Raw genomic sequence first — 23877 nt, forward strand, 5'->3', positions numbered from 1 at the left:
TGACCTCAGCTCAAAGGTGGGCATGCTTGTGACAGTGAACAAAACATCTCTGACCTTCCCATCCTCCTCTTTTTCTCATTTTCCTTTCCCTTGGGAAACAAATTAACACCAGCAACAATAACTTGTTAGTCTTAAGCATATAGGTACTGGATCAAGCTGGAACCCCAGTAATGTAAGGCTGATTAACAGTAACATCAGGCATCTGGAGGACAAAAAAAGCAACAAATGATCATTTTTCCTTTGAAATAGACCCTGCCTCGCCCTAGGGGAGGGATGCAATCAGGAACGTGGTCCTGCCTCTTCCAGTAATGTAAGGATAATGTTTTTGAAGATACATTTAGGGAAAAAGAATGATTTAGAGGAGAAGAGGGGTTGGATTTGGTGGGTCTGGGTGTAGTACAGCTTAAATAAATCTCTCTAACCCCCTGTCCTGAATAATGAGGGTTTTGTGTACCCTTCCAGGTTGAGGCAGGGCAGTGGGTGGCTTGGGGGTGCTCATCCCAGCTCTGCTTGCCTTTGGGGACATCCCATATGCCCCTCTGAAAGCCCTTTCTGTAGTCCAGCTCTGAGAAAGGGAAGGGTAGGACACTTACATGGTGCTCAGAGCTCAAGGGCACTTGTCTCCCTGTGGGTTTCCCTCAAAGCCAGTGCAGAGCCAGCTAGGACCAGGCTTGCTGTGCCAGGCACTGAAGTCTGAATGGACCTACCAAACCTCTAGAACTACCACCAGCTTTTGGTCTCATCTAAACCCTGAGGACAGCACATTGTCACTGCACACTGAGACTTCCAGGGGTCCCTGCAGTCTGTCACTGGCTTAGTTCAGAAAGGGGAAAAAGGCTTTTTATTCTTTATGAGATGCCAGCTCTAAATAACTAGGATCTTCATGCACCTCAGGCTTTGTAGGCTGGCATGGGTGGGAGAGACACTGGGGCTGCCCCCCTCCTGCCCTGTTCCCCCTCTGCTGTCTCCTCCAGCCCAGGGCTCTTCTGTCTGATGGGGGTTTGGAATTCTAAGAGCTGGAAGGAGATGGAGGAGAGGGGTGTCCAATTCCACCCCTGCTGTTTAAAGAGCATCTTTTCCCTTGGTCCGCCTTTGTGCAGACATTTGGCCACATGATGGCCTGGAGATGTGTCAGACAGGATGGAGTGGCGTGCTTTTACAGCTGATTTATCTAGTGCTGTGAAAGCAAGTGTGCCAGCCTGCTAAGGAAACAGCCTGCATGTGCACGATGTGCTGAGGACTGCAAGATCTGCAGTGCAACTAAATATGCTAATCCTGATATTCTTAGTGGTAATGAACTAATGACATTAATGGGCTGAGTAAGAAACATATCATTATTGCTCCTAAATGTTTTCCTGCCAGATTCTCAGAGTTTGCAACATCATGCTGTGCATCAATTAGCTCTCTCATGAGCTTCAACCCTTTTTTCTCCCCATTCCCAAATTTCCCTTTTGTAGGACTGGCCCAAGCCCTGCCCAAACCCCAGAAGCTGCAAATCTGACTGAATTTATATTACATAACCCTTTCTTCCATGTCTGGCATTGGGTCTTTGCAACCCACAGAGCTGTCTGAGTGCTGTTCTGGGCAGATGACTCACCATTCTGTCTTGGGTTTGAGGAAAGTACCTATGGAATACCACATGGACATCCAGCTACCTGTCCCTCAATTTTGAGATTTCAGGCCCTGTTACAATTTGTAGTCACCCTTGATCATATTCAGATTTTCTTGGCTTAACTTTTGTATCTCATTTAATTTCTGTCATGCCTAAAGTGATGCCAGCAGAGGCTCGTTCTCATGTGGTGGGTACAGAAAACCCTTGTGTGAGTGAGCAGACTTTCTCCCTGCATTGTAATGTGTCCGTGTGTCCTGCCTGTATTCCCATGGCAGGAATGTTTCCTCCAAGACAGACACAAGACAACTAATTACTATTTGGCAGTGTGTAGAGGACTATTTCAGGATGTGCTTTTCTCCCTTGAGACACTCTGGTACCTAAGGCAAAGGAAAAAAAACACCTACAAAGCATCTCAGGATGATGGACTGCATCAAAAGGAGTGTGGTCAGCAGGTCAAGGGAGGTGATTCTGCCCCTCTACTCTGCTCTCGTGAGTCCCCACCTTGAGTACTGTGTCCAGTTCTCAAGTATCCAACATAAGAAGGACATGAGCCTGTTGGAACAGGTCTAGAGGAAGCCACAAATATGATTAGAGACCTTCTGGTACCTGGAGGGGCTACAGGAAAGCTGGGGAGAGACTTTTTAGAAGGTCATGGAGTGATAGGATGAGGGGGAATGGTTTTAAATTGGAAGGGGGTAGATTTAGATTGGATGTTAGAAAAAAAAATCTTCACTATGAGGGTGGTGAGGGGCTGGTACAGGGTTTCCCTGGGAGGTGGTAGATGCCCGCTCCCTGGAGGTGTTCAAGTCCAATGGGGCCTTGAGCAGCCTGGTCTAGTGAGAGGCGTCCCAGCTCATGGCACAGGGCTTGGAACTTGTTGATCTCTAAGGTCCCTTCCAACCTTACACATCCTATGATTCTGTAAGATTGTTGCTAAAACCTGTGTAACATTTTTAAGCTGTGGGGAGGTGGCCTTAAGATAAGAAAATACGGATGAAGGTGGCATCCAGTTGACAGTGCTTTCTAGTAATTTGCTGTGTCAGTCATTGTGTCTTGGCACTAGTTGATTTTAATTTGGAGGTGGAGTATGGGGCTCTCTTTTTGGCCTAGGAAAGGAATGCTTGTCCCTTACTCAAGAGAATGCACGTGAAAGTGTTTTTTCAGCTGTCAGAGCTGAACTGGGGGATGTGTTAAGTGGCTCGGTAGAACCAGAGCATCCCCCATGGGTCCTCCCAGGCTCCGTCAGCCTGGAGCCGCATCAACTGGCAGGGAAATGAGAGCACATCCAAGGGGACAGTGCCTGCCTTCATAGCATCAACCTGAGGTCTTGGCAGGCCTTTACATCACAGCATCATATATGTCTCACATGCCAACTCAGATGTACCTGACAGGCATCTGACGTGGGTCACACCCAGACGAAGTGATGGGAATAGGGGGAGATGTGGCAGTGCTGTGCAATGGAGGTACAGCAGAATGATGTGACCCAGAGCAAGAATAGTGTCATCATTCATTAATTAAGAGAATTATCTTAATTTAATCATCTCTCATTAAAAGAATACCAACAAGATGCAACTATGTACATGTTAAAAGACAGAAAACAGAAACCCCATCTTCATTTCCTGATGCCTCCTTGTTACATGTCACCTTGGAGGTGTTATCCTACTACCGTGCATCCTTATTAAGACAAGGTGATGATGCTCACAGAATCCAGGTGGAGACTGATCCCCCTATGGCCATTGCAGGTCTCACCTGAGTCACTGCTAGCCCAATGTTTCCAGAGGTTCACAGGTAACTGATGGATCAGATGAAGCTGTTCCACACACTTGGCTGTGTTTTCCATGCCCAGCTGTAAATCCTTCTGCAGCCCGTGGCCAGCTCGTTGCCAGGTATTTGAAAATAGCCACGAGCAAGTGCTAACTGTTTCAAAGCATCATACTGTAATACCATGGAGGAGTCTTTTACTCATATCCATGGCATTAAATATACTTTGCATGGCTCATCAAAAGGGGTTGGACTGGATGGACAAGACAAACGTTGATTTTGCGTGCAGACTCCAGGAAATACATGGAGAAGCTGTACAAAGGGAAAGCCCAGCGTTCAACCCAAGCCCAGGAACAGTCTTGCTGATTGTGTTAGTGCCAGCCCCTGGCTTAATCCCTCAGAGACCTGTCTGGTGTGTCTGCCAGGCGTGCGTTCCCCTAAGTAACCAGGTGGAGCACAGCGAGTGCGTGTGTGGTTTGCGCAGTGATAACTCAACATCTCTGCTTAACGTCTGTTGCCATCCAGTGGCAATAACAAAAATGGGCAGGGACTTCCTACCTCCATTTCACTGGAGCTGACTGTCAGATTTTGAAAGAGCAGAGCTGCTCCTGTGCCATTAATTGATAAGCAGCTTTGCTTTTCCACATGGTCAGATCACGCTGCTTGCTGTGACACAGCTGGAGTTTGGGCCAGTGCTGTGCAGGTGCTACCTTTGGTAGCATTACTGGTTCCCTTGGCTCCTGAGGAGCAAAGAGGGGAAGGCAGAGCTGTAGCAAGACATTTGCTCTTTGGCTGTAACTGCCTCAGCATCTCTACTGGCATCGCCTCCCAGAGATGGGCACATCCCTTCCACAGCTGGGCTTGTGTTTTCCAGTAGCCAGGGCAAGGAATGCAGATTTTTAGGTCTGTTCTAAGGAAACCCTGTCTTGCAAGAGATTTGCACAGGCTTTGGAAAATAATGCAACTGATTGGCATGGTGCTGTGACACTGCATCACGCTGCCCAGGTGAAATAATGCAACTGATTGGCATGATGCTGTGACATTGCATCACGCTGCCCAGGTGACATCCAGGCTGGGCTTGCACATGGCTTGGGCACACAGGAAAGTCTGTCCTGAAAACAGGCATCTTTTGATCTGGGGCAGTTTGCAAGAAGCCTGGACTAAGGCAGGTTGGGAAGGAGCATTTTGGCTGAGTTCTCTCCTGTTTTCTCTTGAGATGCCTGTCAGTAGCTCTCTTCCAGCTTACCACATGCTGGTGTCCCACAGCCTGGGGACCTGGTCCTGGGTGGACGTTTCCCTTATGTTGGAGCATCATGTCTCTCTTCAGCCTTTCCTGCATGGAAATTCATTCCTCCTGCTTGATCCAATTAATGAAATGTGCAGCAGCTTGTTACCTGTCGGATCAGATTTCTGAGGTTAGGCAAAAAAGACAAGACATGGACATCCACAGTAATGTTTCATTTCCTTTTCTTTTTATTGTATGGGGAAATTTAGCATAGGACAAGGAAAAGCCAGACCCAGGGTGGTGGGGTCACTCTGTCACTCACATGCTAGGTGTCACAGCTAGCAGGACCTGCTGGAAATGAAGTGAAATTATTTAAAATGCTTTATTCTGCAGCATAGTCCTGTGCCACCCTGCTATGGGGTATAGGGATTTTTGTGCCTTATGAAAGGCTTTTGTAGCATTTATGTGGTTAGTCCCTCACAAGAGTGTGTCCACACAACACACCCTTCATAGCTGCTGTGGTTCTAAACACCTGTGAGGGACACCAAGGCTCATGGCTACCCATCTCTGTGTGGTGGCCTGGTGTCTCTCAAGCAGTGTCACAACCTGCAATCAGGACCACTTCTGATTTTGGGGAGACAATGGAAAAATGCCCTGGGCTGAAGAACGTGTTTTCCCTCCTCCCTGATGCCTCTCATGCTATCCCATGATGTTGAGGGCTGTCACACAGTGGATAAGCACAAAGCAGTGTGGGCTCTTCCCCTTTAACCTCTCACTGTGCCCACCTCTGCTGGATGCCACAGAGAAGTTGATTTTACAGTTTCTCAAGGAGAAACCATCTCAAGGAGATCGTTTTCCAGCAGAGATCTGGGTGAGACCCTGAGTTATTTGGAATGGTTTTTCTCTGGCAGAACATCATTTGCATCTCATTAGCACATCCCTGCTGCTGGAGGTGTCGCTAGTGAGGAATTTTTCCATGGAAAAGGGATGTTTGGGAGGGTGATTTAGCATTCTGAGGCTCATTTCTCATCTGTGTGCTTTCACCAGGCTGGTTCTGCAACCAGCAGCAAGCCAGACCGTGGCTTAAGCATACGGTAATGTTAGTTTAATATTTTAGTGCCATCTGCTGTAAGTGCCTCCACACTCCAGCCCATCTGTTTTGTGTGCTTCAGTTTGCTTTTTATGGGGCTCTGGTAGCGTTGCATCCTTTGGAAAGTCCCTGCTTGGAAAAGGTGTGGGGGAGAGGGATGTCCTGCCTGGGGCTGGAGTGTCTTCACCTTGCAATGCTGTGGGAGGAGTGGGGTAAAAACTGCTTGGAGAAATAAATGTGTGAATCTAGGCCCATCCTTGCCACAAAATCTTGGAGTACACTGGTGAACCTCTGTGCACTTGCCTCCCACATGGAACAATATAGGGGGGGAGGGACCTGTGGAGGTCTCTGGGCCAACTCCTGGTTCAAAGCAGTTTGCTGATTTCTGAGAAATGGAGAGTTTGAATGACTTTCTGCTCAGACGGTTGAATGCAGCTGGAGTGGGGTTGATCTGTTAGTGCAGAGCAGATGAATTGAAGGGGATGGGTGTTTTTCAAGAGCCATGAGCAAGTAGTGCAAGATGCCTGGCAGGCATGACTTACAGCTTTTCCAGAAATCTTCCAGAATCTTCCCCTGAGCAAAATGGTTTGTTTTTCTCCTGGACTGTCCAACCTCACAGCCCACTTGGGATCCTGAATCTCCTCATACTCTGCTGCACACAGGGCTCTTCCTCAGACCATCCCTTTAGGAATGGATAATGTGCACTCTCCATTTGCAAACCAGTGAAAACAGGCTTTTGTGTAAATGATGCTAAAGACCTTGCTCTGAGTTTTTAGCTCAGAAGGTGCTTAGGGAAGTATGGGGGATCTTAAACAATGAGGCCTGCATTGCTAAACCTCACACTAGGAACACACCTGGAGTACTGGCAATCAGTCTGTTGTCCAGACCAGTTGTCTTCTTCCATACCTCTGTTTGACTCCCCTTAATATGAGGTCAGGGATGAGTTCAGGACTAAGCTGGTGGACAGGAGGGCATGCAGCTAAGGCACGCTTGAGCCTGCTCTCATGTCCCTGCTCTGATGTATGTTCTTTGTTGGCTTTGTGGCCAAGTAACCCAAAGTTATGGCAAAAATGGCCTGTTAGCCAGAGCAAGAAAACAGTTTTAAATTAAAGTGCCTGAGCACTTGGCCCGTTTCACCTCTGGCACCTGTTTCCTCCCATGATTTTTGGCTTTGCTCATGAAAATTGCTCCCAATGTGTTGGGTGGTGTCAAACTTAACACAAAAGTGTCAAAGCATCTTAAACACAGTGGCTGGATGCTCTGAGGTGGCTTTAAAATTGGGCAAAGCATCATACATCTTCTCTTGGGACTGCTATCCACTCACTGCCTGTGTGTGAGTTAAGTACAGGGCTACAGAAATGTATAGACCTTATCCTTCTGTTTTTATAGATCTTTAAGAGCAGAGGACTACCTCTGAAGAGCTGTCCTAAGTCAGAGCAGTCAAACAGAAGCATACAGACCTTTCTGATAGATACAATGTAGGGTGGTGTTTATAACGTATTTCTGCCAGGTCGAGATTACATTGTGACAAGTTTAAACAAAACAAAACAAGGCTCCTTGTTTGACTCTGTACCTGATGGTTATGTCAAACGTTTAAATATCCAAGCCATGAATGGCAAAGTCTGAGCAAAGCACAGCACGTTGGTGGACGTCTGTATGTGAACAGGGACTTGCTGAGAAGAGGTCTGTAGAAGGAAGATGTGCAGTGGGTCAGTGCCTTCCTCTGCCAGCCAGGCTGCACAAACAGAAAAGCTCCAACTGTAGAATCACTCACAGCTCAAGGGTGTTTCAAAAACCAAAATCCTGACACGGTGTCTCTTCTGGTGTCCTCTGGAGTCAGCAATCAAGGATTTGGATTTCAGGCAAGGCTGTGACACTGCCAACCTGATGGCAGCCAGTTTTTCCCTAGATGGTACAATGCTTTGCCTGGATACCCCCAGCAAATCTTGGAGGTTATTGACAGAGGAACCTAACAGCTATTGATAACTTTTCTGTGGCTGACACAATAATACACTAAGAAGAGGTGTTTGTTCTGGGCAGAAACAAGAAAAACCCCACCAAACCCCATATGTAATTCAAGGGAAAAGTTATACTGCCTCCAGGGCTTTTCTGTAAATGATATTAAAGACCTTTCTCTGAGTTTTTAGCTCAGAAGGTACTTAGGGAAGCTTATACACTATCACTCAAATTAGGTGTAGGAAAATTCAAAACATTTGGGGTTTATTAACACAGAATGGTTTGTCTCAATTCAGTCTTCTCATAAATGTGTTTTGCAGGGAACTTGTGGAATATTTTGTTTTCTGATTTGCTAGAAATGAAGCTCTTCAATGCTCTGTGAGCTGGGAATTATGGGTTTTCACCAGCTTTATTGATTAATTCAGATGAAGAGGTTGGACTTGTTTCATGTCAGATTTAAATCCATGATTAGGGTGTGGTGACATAAAATACATCTTCACTTCTCAAGGAGAGGTAAAATACGAACATTTGAACATCTCTGCCTGTTTCAGGCTGATTGTAATTCTTCAGATGGAATGCAGAATAAGGACTTCCCTGAGTATTGCTGTTTGTGTCTGGTAGGTAGCATGAGATTCAAATTAAGCTATTTGACTGTAGTAAAGGGGGGGGCGTGTGATAGGAGGTCTCCACTGGGAATAAAACCTGGAGGTGGGTATTGATTTTACTGATGTTTTTCCTGAGCTACTGAGAGTGCACTGCTGATTGGGACATAATAACAATATTGACTGAAAAGGGGATTTATTTCTGTTTTCCTTGGGAGGTTGCTGTGTTCATACCAGTTCAGAACAATATAGAAAATAAAGGACGTGCAATGATCCAACAACTCCAAGGGCTTGATTTCCCCCCTGAAGGAGTGTTTGGTGTTACTGCCACTTTGGGTCTGAATCTTATCTTGATTTCCACTCCCTTTTGTTTGATTCCTCTGTGGTATTTTATTTTTTTTGGAACTCTCTTGACCTTTACCCAACCTGGGCAATTTTGCCCACTGTTTGTTCCAGAGGGATCACAGGTATCCTTTCCTCTCTCCTCTGGCTCTGACAGCAGCTCGGTGCTTATGTGGGAACTGTAGTGGTGAGAGATCATTCTGGTGTTTTGCTTTCCCAGCATTTCATTTGTGTTTGAGCAATACAAACAAAGATGGGCAAAAATTACTGCTGCCAGAGAACAGGTCGGTTTGGATGGCATAATCTTCTACCTCCACCTTGGGTCTGCCAGGCACTAGCCCACCTGTAGTGGGGACATTTGGTGATGTCAAGGTTGCTTAAATCAGCTCTAGCAATGAAAGTGAAGGTTGGTCGTTTTGGTTACTGATAATAGGTTTCACAAGTGCTATGGGTTTAGGAAAATTTGGCATACAAAGGTCACTATACTTCTGAAATAGGTGATTCTCTATTTGAGAAAACTGAGTGTTTGTTTCCTCCCCATTCAGAGCTCAGAAGACACAAAGCAGGAATGTTTTGAAAGCTGCATTATATATTTTGAATATTTTGAGGGGAAAAAAACCCTGCCAGCTGTGTTGCTTTAAGTGAAAGGCTCGTTGCTAACCCAGAAGCCTTGTTTTAGGGTTTATCTTCCTTGCAGCTTCAACTTGACTCATGGGTCTATGGGCTGAAACACCTTTGGTATCACTTACTCAGAGAAACCCTTCCCCAACTGTTGCCATGTGATTTTATGAGGAATTGGTGGTCTCTTCCAAAGGTTTCAGCTGATGTTGGAGTTTGCTTCACGTTGCAGCTCCCCATAGGGGTCGTCTGTAACATGGGCACTGATGAGGTCTGCTGGATTGCTGCCAGTCCTCCAGTGCTTCCCTGCAATTCTCTAGCATCACTGGAAAGGATATGCAGCTTTCTTACTGTTCCTATGAAAATAATCCACTACTCTGCTCATTAGGGTGCAAACTGCTGAGAGGTGACCTCAGAAGTCCTCTAGAGCTGGGGTAACTTGAGAGGGATGGAAAGGACACAAATCATCAGTGTTACCTTTGCAAAAAGCCATGTCTTAGAGAGAAAAGGCTCCCAAGGCAGCAAATTCAGCTTGCATTAAGGATTCAGCATTAGACCATCCACATCCCCAGGTAAAGTAGGAATTTCAGTAATGTTTGTCCCCTTTCAAACTGGATACTACAGAATAATTTGCTAGGGAAACAGCTCTTGGTGTTGCTACATCATCTGGCTAGATATGAACACTGTTGGAGCAGCACATTTCACACAAATGAGCAAAATCTGATCTTTTAAAAATTGCTCTCCTCTTTTGAGTAGAAAGTGCAATGAGATTGCAGGATTTAAAGAAACAAATGCATGTTTCTGAGGTCTGATACCATTCACAGCCTGGCTAGTATCAACCTTGCTTGATGTTGCTTGGGATCCACAGTGGTTTAAGATCAAAATCCAGTCTCTGACAGCCCCACAGACGCTGTTTTCACAGCGACTCCTTTAAAAGTAGCCTAAGATCTTTCCCACTCAGTGTTGTTGACAGATGAAGGCATTGTACAGACAGGATTTTCTGCTCTCTTTTAGGAATATGGGCAGTTCCTTAGAGGCAGGGGAGTTCTAAGAAACACCCTAATGAAATGCTGATAACATCCACAAAACAAGGTGTATCTGGGCAACCAGCAAGGAGCAGGGTAAGGGAGCTTACAGAAAAGCCAGCAGAGATTAACAGTCAGAATTTCTGAAGGTTACTTTGTCAACCAATGTACCATTGCAACAAGAGCAGCTATGCTTACTTGCTTAGGTTAAGTGACAGACCTTTTCCAAAAGGAGAGAATGGGCTGCCTTCCCTGCACATTTCAGGTGTCTGCCCTGGAGCTGAGGGAGCTTTGCTGCTGCTGCTGCTGCTCAAACAGCAGGCCCATAGCTGAAAACAAGATGTTAACTGCCCCAACCAGAGAGTCAGAAGCCGTAGTAGTAATTGTGCCTTGTGAAAGGAGCACTCACCTGTGCACTGTATTTGCACACAGTTATTGCAGTTGGATACTTGTGCTGTGTACCCCCAGGTTTGGTCCCTGCTGACAGCCCCACTGCTCTCAGCTCTGGAGGCTGGCAGCAGGGGACAGTGTAACAGTCTCCATCTCCAGGCTAAGCAAGAAAGAAGATGCTGTCATCTTACAGATGCTGAATCGCCTGCACGCCCATCTTATAGCCCTTGTGCCTAGAAAAGCCAGTGGAAAAGGGTCTGAGATCAACTAATTTGTCATATGATTAATTGACTTGTTGGGTATGATGAATTGATTTCACTGCAATAACACCGTGAATACACAACAAAACTGGGAAATGATCCTGTTTCTTTCTGAATCCTGGTTTGTGAGACTGTTCTTAATACTTGGTTATTGACCCTTGCAGATGATAGATGTCTGTAAAAAAATAGCAGGCTTCTGCATCATTCAGAGTGACAGTGAGCAGGAGCAGCAAGGCCCATGGATTGAGCAGAGTGTTATCAGTGCAGCGTTTCTATGAAAGGGGTGATTTCCATATATATAGCTATATTTCCATATAGCTATGGCAGTGAGCTCTCTGCTTGTAGATCTTGCTCCTCCAGCAGCAATGAAGGGGAGATTATGTTGGAATTAAGTTTAAATGGAGAAAAGGGGTTAAGAACTGATCCTACAAAGTGCCAAAGGGGCTTTGACATGTGCTGAATTATTCATTGAGCTGGCAGGGCAAACCGGGCATTGCAAAGGGAAATAAATGAGGGTGCTGGAGAGAAAATGCCAAAGGATTGTCAGCCAAATGCCCCAGTGTCACAGATTTCACAGATGCTCTGGCCTGGGATCCCACCCCTTAAGTGCTGGTTGCTGCTAGGTGCAAGCTCTTTGTAAAGGAGAGAGTGAATGTTTTGGCCATGCAGTCAGGTGTGACTTTGGTGATGCTTGTGGGGCCAGAGGAGCTCCATCTGTGATGGAAGACTTTCCTTTTGAAGGGAGGCATTGCAAAGAGCTGAAAATGGCCAGCAAGAAGCTGTCTAGGGCCAGAGATGTTCATGGCTTTACCTTGCTTTTCTTGTCAGTCGCCAAGGGGAGCTGCTTTGGACCCTGTGTGGCCAGAACCAGAGCAGCAGATCTTGGTGTATAGGGGGTTTCCCCAGGTTTTCCTGAGGAAGGGAGATGATGGGGGAGCAAAGAGACCCATCCTGAGCTGGAAGCTGATGAGTCACTGATGAGGCATGGGTGTTGCTGGGATGATGACACCCCCTCTGTTTTAAAAAGCCTCAGGAAGTGCAGGGCTCAGGTCAGGCTGACAGTGTGAGTGTGTCAGGTGGCATGGGGTGTAGCAGTCTACCACGGAGCGACTACATTGATGGACAAGGGAAGGGCAATGGATGTCATCTCTCTAGACTTCTGCAAGGCCTTTGACACAGTGTCCCACAACATCCTTCTCTCCAAGTTGAAGAAATGTGGGTTGGTGAAGCTCCGAGCAACCTGATCTAGTTAAAGTTGTCCTGGTTTACTGCAGGGGCGTTGGATTAGATGACCTTTAAAGGTCCTGTCCAACCTAATGTGTTCTGTGATTCTGTGATGTAACAGGCCAAGGTAATCCTTGTCACCCACAGCTGTTTGGACAACATGCTGTCTTCCCCCAGTGCTCCTTCTCCATGTAAGGGTATCTTTCCCTGACCAATCTGGGTGGTCTGCAGGTATCCCCCACCCTGCCTTGCCTCCATTTCAAATTCCATAGGCATAGTCAAACTGTTCTGCTGTAACACCCCTGTGTTTTGAGGGAAGGGAGGGAACTGAAGCATTGCCTTTAGCGTGGTTAGGATCTGACCCTCTTCTCAGGGACAGCCTGAACAGAGACAGTGCCTTTGCAGTGTTCACTGCACCACAACCCACAGCAGCAGCTAAGAGGAGTGCCTGGGATGAGCAGTAGCTGTCTAACACATCCTTGATGCTACATGGAGGGGGAGCTGAAAAGATCAATGTGATAACCGCAGGCTCACTGGTCTGGGCATTCTGTGGTTTGAGTCCTGCCTGGAGAGCAGAATTGTTTCCTGGCACCTCTCTGTCTGATAAGACTACAAACCTTGTCTCAAACACCATGTAAATGGCTCTGCTGCATGTAGCTGAGCTCTCCTGGGTATTCTGTAAGAAAATATTCAGAACACTTGGCTCCAGCTCCTGTTGTTGTTGTTGCTCTGATCTGGAGATGCTGGCAGCTGAGATTTTCAGGATTTATTCGGATGCAAGCTTTGCTTTTGCCCTGTGGGCAAGGGTGGAGTTCAGATCTGCAGTTTCTATTCATGGGTTTGAGTCAGGCACAGATATGTCTCATACCTATGTGTATAATTCTATCCCTCCTGCCTGCTTTGTGCTTGTTCAGTAGAGTTCCCAGTGCTGCTAAATGGATGTTATGCAGAGAAAGCGAGGGGACAATCATGCAGCAGAAACACAGCCAGCAGGAACTGTCCAAGCCTTCACAAAGCCAGTATCAGCATGGCTGCATCCAAATACTATGTCCTTGATTGCTTTGGGCTCCTGCAGTCCAATGCTCCTTCCTGTTTCCAGAGCTGAAAGCAAAACAAGCTCTTACGCCATCCTCACCTGAGCTGAGCCCCACTCACACCTGGGGGTAAGACCATCCCATCCACTTCCAGAAAATGCCACAATACAGTTGTGACAGCTGGGGTTTGTAGATGACCCTTCTTTAAATATGTCCCTGCTGTGGCATGTTGTGGTGAGCCCTGAGGTCCTGGTCCCTGTGACTCAGGACAAGGACTCATTGGAAGAACCCACAGCTGCCCCCCCAACCTTTGCTTGGGTTTCCTTGGTATCTCAAGCCAGGTGTGACCAGGCATGTGGGCCAAGTTATCATCTCATTCCTATCAGCATAGGCTTGGGAAAATGAAATACAAACAAGGAAGCACACACAAAGCATGTGCATCCTAAAGCACCAAGGTTTGTGTCTTCCCTGGCTTGGTTCTCCCTCAGCAACAGAGCCTAAGGAATGGGGGAGTCCATCTCTTTTAGTTTATCTGTGGTGACCATCACAGAAAGGAAAATCAAATCACTGAGGGAGTTTGTGCCACACACTTTGGCTTTGTGCAGTTCTTTTAAACAGGATTTAACGGCAGGGTTTTGACTCCTTCCAGAAAGGTGAGAATGCTGCTCTCATTCCTGCGCGGTTCCACTTCTGCTGACCAAAGTGAAGAGTCTGTAAAATGCTGAGGCACTCCCTGTGCATCCTTTTAGCATATTTCAAACCAAAATAGGAAGAAAGAGGATGTAAATATTGACTGGAATTGTGTATTTGAAAGCACTCAGGGATCCACATTTGGATAATCTACGTTGTGAGAGACGTCAGGGGAATAGCAGATGACTTGGAAAGGTGGTAGTGCTAGACATGTTTCTTAGCACACACACATTGCTTCCTGATTTCAAAAGGAAAAAGAAACCTCTGTGCTTATTGTTGGTTTTAGATCTTGTTTTAGTAGTGGTGCCTGGAGACCCAGTCAGGATCAGGATCTTTTGTAAACCGAGATATGAGCACACAGTGAGGTCCTCTGCTTGGAGAGCTTGCAGGATGGCTTTCAGTCTAAGGAGGATGGTGTAATGCATGAATCCAGGCAATGCCACCATTTTGTGTGGGTTGAAGGTCAGTCCTGCTTTGCCTGGTGCCCACTCTTTTTTTCAGCCCCTCAGTCCGCTCACCATGGTGTTACCCTTTGACAGGTGGGTGGAAATGTGAGGGAGAGGGGAGACAAGCAAGGAGGCTGAGGTCTGCTTTTCTTTGTTCCCTTTTCCCTAGTTGGATCCATTTGGGAAGTGAGAAGTGGTAAACTCTTGTGCTGTGAGTCACTACATGCCCAGCAGTATCAGTCAGCCCCATGTACCCCAAGGGCACCTGTTCTGTCACAGAGAGGAAAGATGAGAAAACTTATCTAATACCAGCTTTATAAAACAGAAATACAGAAGCCTGCCCACATCCAGTGAAAGAAGGGACAAGTCTCTCCTCTTCAGGAACTGTTTTGGTGCATTACTTGTAGGTGACATGAACAGAGGATGTTATCTCCAGCTCTACCCTTGCCCATGTTTGCTGCATGGTAACGTGCGGCTGCCTTTGCGCCACAGGTCTCTCATTTAACACCCATTCCCATTATGTTTGCACTCAGATTTAAATCCAGCTCATGGAGAAGGATGCAGTGGGTTTGGTAGGAGATGAAGCTCTGCCAGTCTGTATGAGCACACGCTTCCTCCTGCCATGTACTATAAATGATGCTTCTGCCGTACATTAGAGGAACGGAACTACATAAGGGCCAGAGGACCACATAGTCTGCTTTAATTATTCATCATTAGCAGTAGCTATTATTATTTAAGAGCTGCCCTTTGTGGCAAGAAATACTGACTGCTAGCTTGCTTCTTTCCTTGATTGTTACAACCCAACAGCCTGCTGCACTTGCTTTTGTAGTGTGCCAGGGGAAAGGTCTTCTCCATGAGGTCCAGCTCCCACCTATAACTGTCCCTGGTAAGACCAGGCCTCCTGGACCTCCCCTCAGGGCTCTTCTTTGCAGTAATTCATACCAAGCCAGCGAGTGCTTAGGTTCTCATGTTGATCCCAGACGTGTGCTGGGTTTCCCTCGCTGCGCTCCATCCATATCCCCACGAGCCTGACTCAGACATACAAGGGAGGAGTTCCTACCAGCGGTGCCAGCACGCCTTACTATTATCTCCCTTCCTCCCTGAGAGGCACAGGCCTTGTTTACTCTTCTTTTAATAACACAGATGGTTTTAATAGTTCTCTGCCTTCGCCCCCAGTTCTTTCTCCTTGCCTGTAGTCTGTTTAATGTTTCCTTCTAAGTGATGGCTTTGTCACTTAATCTCATTAAAACTTCTCTCCACTGAACTCCGTGAGCTGCTTATCAGACCGTAAGCCTAATCTCCCATTTGTAATTAATTTGTTCTTTGCCTCCTACAATTTGGCATCATTAGATAATGGCATCACTCTCAAGGTCATTGATAACACAGCACGAGGTAAACGCCCATGGCTCCAGCAGTAGCTGCCCTGCTAGCCTCCTCCTTCCTCCTCCCTTCACCACACTGCTTCATTTTATTGACAGCTTTCTCCCTTTCCCTCAGCCAGTTTCTGACGCATTTGGGATGCTTCCTGTCCAGCATGTGCTGCTATGTGAGTCTGCAGATCAATATCCTGCGCTGTCTAGAGACAAATGCTTTCCTGACATCCTCCAGACTCATCTGCACTAGTTTTCTGCTTGCTTTCCAGTTCATTCCTACTCAGCCCAAGAATTTTGGTTCATTGTTCTTCCTTTGCTGAATAACATCTTTGTAAAACTTGCAGAGCCTTGTCCTCATGGGCTCAGGGTTGGGAATGGGATGCAGGAGCCTTTCACCTTTGGGGCACTGGGCCCAGTGGACACTCGATGTCTTGCCATGGGTATAAACAAGCCATGAATCACTATAATGATTTAATTTCCATAGCTTTTAGAAAGGAAAAAAGCCTGGATTATCACAGTTCATGGTCCCAACCAGTACCACCAGGCAATTCCTGTTGGTGGAATGAAGGAAGAAGCCAAGCACTAACCAGAGATGAAGACAAAACCAGAGCTTCCCTACTCCCTGCAGGTCCTGCCAGGATGCTGGTGCTCAACAGTTACCCAGACTTTGCCTCCAGCCTGTGTATAAAGGTGTAGCAGGGCCCTGCCCTGTCTGGGTCTGCTGGCTTGAACCCCCCTTTACCAATGAATTTCACAGGCTAGAAAAGACAAGAATGAAACCTTTGGCAATATTGCAGTTTATTCATTGGGGTGTGCTGGTATAGAGCTGTCTGCGACCTTTGCTGGGTCTGGAAATAGGGTCAGTCCTGGTCCAGCATAAATCATAGAATGTGTTAGGTTGGAAGGGACCTTTAGAGGTCATCTAGTCTGACTCCTCTGCAGTGAGCAGGGACATTTTTCCTAGATCAGATTGCTCACAGCCCCATCAAACCTGACCTTGAATATCTCCAGGGATGGTGCTTCCACTAATCTCTGTCCAGTGTTTCGCCACTCTCAAAATTAAGAACTTCTTCCTAACATCCAACCTAAATCTCCCCTTTTCTAGCTTAAAACCATTACCCCTTGTCCTACTGCTACACGCCCTTGGGAACGGTTCTTCCCCAGAGTTCTTACAGGCCCCTTCAGGCACTGGCAGGCCACTATAAGGTTCCCCCAGAGCCTTCTCTTCTCCAAGCTGAACAAGCTCAACTCTCTCAGCCTGTCTTCATAGCAGAGGTGCTCCAGCCCTTTGATCATTTTTGTGGCCCTCCTCTGGACACTCTCCAAGAAGTCCATGTTCTTGTGCTGAGGGCTCCAGAGTTGGAGATAGTACTCCAGGTGGGGTCTTACCAGATCAGAGTAGAGGGACAACCTTACACATTCTATGTTTCTATGATAAAACTCGAGATGATTTCAGTTTTTGCTGTCTTCCCCCTGAAAGCTATCTACTAAACTTAAGCAAGAGATGCACACAGAGCTGTCATTAGATCATAGGTATTGGTATTCAATACAGTATTGATCACAGCATTCAGAAATTCAGCATTCAGTCAGCTATAGAGAACAGCTCCAAATCCATTACACAGTGCTGCAGGGAGGAAATCTCACAAGCACTGAAAACTCAGGGTTTTCTACTCACTAGAGACTGCAACTATATTTTCTAATTGGCAGTTTTTATAAGTGTGCCTAATTATTGGTTTGTTTTTTTTTTTGCCTGGTAGTCAAGAAACAGAGGGAAAAAAATAAGAAAGCTACTGGTGAGAAGTTCTGCTGCCTTTTGGGAGAAGGCAGGCTGTGGTAAAACAGATAGATTCTTTTCTGAGGGGTGTAAGTGCAGGAAGGACACGTTGTGTTACGTAATGGCTGCACACACATCCGCCCCGCTGCCTGGCTGGGAGCTGGCAGCCAGGTAGATCCAGCTCAGTTTCAGGAGAGCAGCTGTGTGGAGCAGCTGCGTTTGAGTCTCTGAGTGCAACGTTTTGGGTAAGAGACAAGCCTTACCTGAGGATATATGGTAATTACTCCCAGTGAAACGTGCCCGGCTCAACGGCAAGGAGATGTATTCGCGATGCGCTTGCGAGCAGTTAGGAACTGTGTGTGGTGTTTGAACACAGTGATGCCTCGAGCTGCTGGGTTTGGAGGCCAGGAAAACTTTGTGGTTATAGTAAAAATCAGTTTCTGTTCAAAGGACATGTTGATAAGAGCGACTGACTGACAGACAGACTGACCTGAGGAGGCTCCTGGGATCAGAGCAAGGTTTGGATCAACAGATTTCCTAAAGCATCCTTGTTTTGGCCTCTCTCTGCAACACACTCTTCCAAAGCATGCTGAAAACATCTTTTTAATCTGTTTATATAACTCCCTTTGTGCGCTGCACTGACATTCTCTGTGCTCACACAATCACTACACCGATGTGATCAACAAAAGAACAGAAATCATTTTATTCAGCTCATGCTCCGTTTCCCCTGAGAATGAGCCCAAGTTTGGTTTGATTCAGCGGTGATGCGCTTGGACCCTGCTCCCTAAGAACAAGGTTGCAGCACTAAATATCAGCTATCTGTTATCAAAAGGGATTTTTTTAGATTTCAGGGTTGGGGGGTTTATTTTTTATTTTTAATGATCCATTTGTCTCTTCAGACTGGGGAGCAGGCAGTGAGATGCTGTGATTTGCAGCCGCAGGCTGCCCGCTCCCTCCTCTGCTTCCATGGAAACATGTGTTGGATGAGACGAAACCAGGCTTAGACTTCAAGTACATGATTTCCAAAATATTTGCTTTTTCTTGCAAGGAATCCTTTGCCTCTTGTTTGTACAAAACTCTGGGTGAGGAGGAAATCCCTTTAAGGGAGAGGCAGCTTTTGGAGGTGCCTGACTGGTGTTGCTATGGGGTTGAAAACATCCTCCCTGAGAACGTGAACGTGCCCCTTTGCTGCTCAGGGGTGTGTAATGCATGAGGCAGGGCAGGGAGACTGGGTTTTGGAGCTGGTGTCATTAGGGCTGTGGCATTCAGGGTCAGGAGGGTTCAGCTTTAATGTAATCCCTCTGCTTTACCTTCATCTCCTCCCTTGGGAGGTGAAGATAATACCCTCCTTTGCATTTTGGGATCCCAAAGATACCCTGTTTGTTCATGTTATCATTTCATAGTCCAATAGTCCACTCTGCAGCCTCCCCCCTCCATGGGTCACAGTGGAAAAACAGCCTATTTACAGTTTGAGGGGAAAGCAAAGGGAGGGCTGGGGAAAGGGCAGCAGCTCACACAAACCTGCATGGCACAGGCAGGGCTCAATACAGCTTCTGGGGTGTCTGGTAGGTTTTGTATGGAGAATTGATTCAGAAAGAAGGACCTTTTAGGAGCAAACAGACCTTAAGTGACAGCCACCAGCATATCCTGCATCTCTCATGCAGCAGGATGTTCTAGAAGGTCTCTCACCAGGGCCACCAGCTTGTTCCTCCACTGGGGACGGAGCTGGAAACCCACCGCTGCAGGCATGGCTGCGTGGGGCCTGATGCTGCTGCAGGAGCCAGGAGCTGAGCCTGACCCCTGGCAGCCACACACCCAGTATCTTCTACTTCACCCTTGTCTGTTGGTGAGATGGAAAAAAGCTTCTTAGATGCGGTGCTGTAACGAGGCACTGAGGCAAATGAGTTGCTGGGTGGTATTTATGCAGATGTCTTCCCTGCATGGAAAAGCAGTGTATTTTATCTTCCATCACTTGAAAAGCAGTCAGATTTTGAAGGCTGCTTCTGTCTGTGGCAGCCTAAGCAAAAAGCAGGGCAAAAACCTTCTCCAAAACAAACCTAAAGCCAAGCCCTTTCAGCTGCAGGACAGTGGTTGGGAAGCCCATCCATCCTTGGCCTCTTAACAAAGCCTTGTCTCAGGCATCAAGAGGTAAAAATAAACATCACTCCATGCTTTCTGATGATTCCACAAGATTCACGCTAATCACAGCCTTTCATTAATTATTTAGCTTCAGGGAAATGTGCCAAAGGGTTCTGACACTTCAGATATGCAAAGTAATTGCCATGTTTACTTCCCAGCGAATGGGGAGGACAAAATAAATTGTACTGAGCTCAGTAGGTATACGTGGGTGGGCAGGGGAGGGGGAACCAGGACCTTCCTGCCCTTGCACATGGTTTCATCCATAGCCCACAGAGCTTCACTGTGTCTCAAAGAGCTCAGAGTCGTCCCCTTGTCTGCGTGGGCTGCGCATGTCACATATGCTCAGCCCCAGCCACCTCCATCATCCCCTCTGTGCATCCCTACAAGCAGCCTGTCTCCATGCATCATGCCATCCTTTGCTTTCTGCCTGCTCCAGGGTTGCTCTGACTCCTCCAGCCAGCACAGGGGCTGCTGGTTAGTTTGCTCTGAGTTGTCAGAGCAGGATTGGATCCTGTGCTGCGAGCGGTGCGGAGCTGTGCCCTGCGTGCAGGGCTGTGCTGGTTGGTGAAGCCTGTGGTGACAAGCAGCAGCTCACCCCGCTCCAAAATTTAGTAGGTCTTGACTGCAGGTTCGCAACCTGAGGAAAACAAACAAATGCAAAGCAGCACAGCTATATTTATCTGAAATTTAGAAGCTGTGGTTCACAGGAATCTTTGATCAGATCACTTAAAATGTCAAGCAGCCTGAGAAAAAAAAAGGAGGGGGAAAAAAAAGCACAGTTAAAAATTAGGTGCTTTGGAAAAGGTAAGAGTTGCTGCTGCTTCCAAGATGAAGCACGATCCCTTCTGTTCTGGTCCCCCACAGTAGACATCCTAATCTAGAGGGATGATGTCTCAGCCTCAAACTGGGGGTACTCAGAGCCTGAGGTTTCCAAAACCTGTACCCACAAGTGCTGAGGACCAGCAGGACCCAGAGACCTGCTTGGAATTCAGCAAGAGCTGATCACATCTACCATACCTGTGAAAGAGGAGGTTCATCCAAAAACTAAATATGGCATTTAGGTTTGGGGTTTGGGTTTGGCTTGTGTGCATATACAAAATTGTGGTTTTCTTGAATTCATCATTTAAAATGAATGTGATGCCATTATGTTGTGTCTCTGATTTTACTGCAAGAAGTTGATTTTAAGTATCTGGCATATGAAGAGCAAGAGCTTTAGATGAGACACAGGGACATTGTGCTTTTGGTTTCTGGATGGTTTTATGAAGAAGGAGGTATCTGATACATCACAAAAAGGTATTTGGTGGTACCTGCCCCAGGGAGTTTCAGCAAAGACCCATGTATTTAAACATTTGCAAGGACTGAAACACCAAGAGAAAGCAGTTCAGACCTTTTACAGTGCTCACCCAGACCTATCTTACTATTCTCCTCAGAATTCCCCAGTTTCTGCAAAAGCCAGACCTGTTGCAAGGGAGTTCACTGTTCAAGCAGAAAATGTAGTATGCTATCCTTCCCCCTCACATTGTTCATGTGCAGTGCTCTAGGACAGCAGCTATTTCTGTATCTCTGCAAATCTACTCTGTTACTCTGAAATTGCTGCTGCTTCTACCACGTCCACGTGCTCTCCATTATTGAGGCAGAGTGGTTAAATGTACTGGGATAAACAGAAAACATATTCCCTTGTCTTGTTTTGCCCAGTGAAATGTCATGCTGCTTATTAATTGTCAAAGATGGCAAAATAGTTCCATTTTACATATATATATGTATATATATTAAAATTCACTCTATGCCTCCTATTCATGCTCATCCCAGAGTAGCATTTCTTTGCAGAAGCAGGAAAATGTGGCTTACGGTGTTTACAGTAACATCAGGGAAATCTGAATTCCCTGGGCCTTTTAGTTTGGTTTTCTAAATGTGAAATAGTCTATCTTTAATCCTTTGGCCTTCAGAATGGGAAATTAAATTGTCTTTTTGCAGCTACTTGATGTCAGCATCCAAATCAGGACTTTCTCATTGTGTGCGCAGAGGGGGAGTGAGGATACATGATATTCAAGTACTCAGAGATGAGATCTGTTTATCAAAGGGAAGCCCATTTCCACAAATTCAGTGGGTTTATCAAGGTTCTGCATTTTTTTCTTCTCCCTCATTTTGCATCTGTATGCAAAAGGTATCTGTTTTTAGGGATGACTGATGCTAAGTACCTAATGAGCTGGCTCCAGGGTGTGGATTTTCATTGCATATTTTGCTGATTTGATGCTGGAAGCTTGCTCGACCTTGCTTATAGTATCTTCCTTAAGCTATATATGTATCATCCATCCTTTCCTCTTCTGTCTGCCCCATGTGAGGGGATATGCCATAGCAGGGCCAGCCCCCCCTCAGTACCTAAACCGTTACTGCTGTTCTGTGTAGCTCTTCCAGCCAATGTCCTAAAATGCCCCACAAAACCATTTTCCTTGCTCATTTCCCCAGCAAACACAACGCTGACCACTTTCCAGGCAACACTTCTGGCATATCATTTCCTGATCTAATTTTTCTAATTACCCTAGGGGCCCATAATAACATTTAAAACTCAGAGTGCAGCTTCACTGTCCAAAGCATTTCTCTAGCAAGTGTTCATACTGGCTCTCACCAGAGCCCTGCTCATATTCTCTCTCTTTTTCCCCCTCCCACAGCCTTGCACTAACAGTCCTGCCTTGCACATCAGTGTTTTATGTCCTTCATTTCTCCTTTTGTTGGTTGTGGGGTTTTTTTTCCCCTTGGACAGCACTAAGGCACTCCTCATTCATCAGCCCTCCATGCCACGCAGCACTGATTGCATCGCTGCAGTACGGGGCCACTCTGCCTCCTCTACCGCCTTTGTGAGCGCTGCAGGGTGCATCTCCTCAGGACAGGGGCAGCTGCTTTCTAACCTCCTCCCCCTGACCTGTCCCCCCTTCTTCTGCAACCTTGGCCAAGATTTTTTTCCATATTGGCAGCCAACTTCCCTGCTTGATAACGATGGAGAGCTGTGGCTTGGCGAGCACCATCCCTGCGCTTGCAGAGTGGTTTGGTACCCTGGTGTCTCGCTTCTGTGGAGCAGGCGGTTGTGGCTATTACATCCAGGGGTGTATTAGTGATCTGTTGCTGTTTTCCAGGGAAAGCTGGGGTTGCCATGGCAATCGTGTGTCGCTTGAGCTGGTGTGTGCATGGCCACAGCATCTGCACACCTCCGTCACTAAAGCATTTATCCTCCTGTGTAATGGGGGCAGTGGTGGAGGGTGCAGTGATGTCCATGCTGTGATGCTCAAAGCAGGTCTGCAGCACAGTGCAGAGGGATGAGCAGCTCAAGGCCTGCTCAGTGACTCCCTTCCCCAAAGAAAATTACATTTTTTTTTTTTGGACTGGGGGCTATGGAGGTGGGGAAAGGGGCCTGGTTTGCAGTAAGGCACTCTGCACTTTCTCCCTCCCACCTGGTTTGGGCTCCCTGGGTACGAGGAGCAGAGGAGCCAGAAGGAATGCTGCAAACCAGAGCCCATTTGCAGGCACCCCAGGCTGCCTATGAGAATTCCAGCCTGAGTTAGAGGCTTATGGCACCGCTGCAGAAGAATCCTCAGCCTCCTGAGCCTCCGCCCGCAGGCTGTCGGTTTAATTTGCCATCGTGCTTGCACAGTTTGCAGTTGCATTTTGCACTTGAGCAGAGTGTCCCAGCCCCTGAATCGGCACCTGGAGCTTCAAAACTTGGGCCTGATCCCAGTAGGACAGGAGCTTAGAGGCAGCCCCTGTAAGCTGGAAGCAAGGCTTTGTGCATTTTTGTGGGCGCATCTTCGCTGGGGGCTGCACCAGAGCTGCCTTAGCCCTGGATCTGGATAGGTGGAGGAGCAAAGGGCAAGACTTGACTGGGCAGGATGCTCCCAGTGCTGCCATGTGGCAGAGCTGGGTTGGTGTGGCACTTTTCTAGGCTTGCAGCAGGGCTGTGTTTGGGGCATGGCGCTCTCTGTGCACCACCATCACACATCCCTGCATGCTTCTACCTGCATGGCCACTGCTCATGCTCTTACGTCTGCCTCTCGCCGCCTTGATCTCCCAGCAAACCAGCTCTGAGGAGCTGTGCCTGCCAGCATCAAGGGGTCAGAGCCAGTGAGATGAGGTGCTCCAGGGCCACCTCCTCTGCCCCCCAGCACAGGACTTTGCCCTGGAAGGGACAGGATCCCTGGTGGCCTGTGGTCATCCATGGGGTGAAGTCCAGGCCTCATCTCTCCAGCTCAGGTGGCTGCCAGACCTTGCTTCAAAAGTTTGCTAAAAGCATGTGTTCATCTCTTGTGGGCAAGCTTGGCCAATGA

General features: G+C 47.1%; 1 protein-coding gene across 1 annotated transcript in view; it reads left to right on the forward strand.

The window, feature by feature from the left end:
- The window catches only part of RTN1 (reticulon 1), a gene marked incomplete at both ends in the record, with an annotated part of 113252 nt that overhangs the window by 68342 nt on the left and 21033 nt on the right, over positions 1 to 23877 (forward strand). The gene's annotated exons all lie outside the window — the stretch shown is intronic.

Source organism: Gallinula chloropus (assembly GCF_964237585.1).
Source record: "Gallinula chloropus genome assembly, chromosome: 14".
Classification (NCBI taxonomy): domain Eukaryota; kingdom Metazoa; phylum Chordata; class Aves; order Gruiformes; family Rallidae; genus Gallinula; species Gallinula chloropus.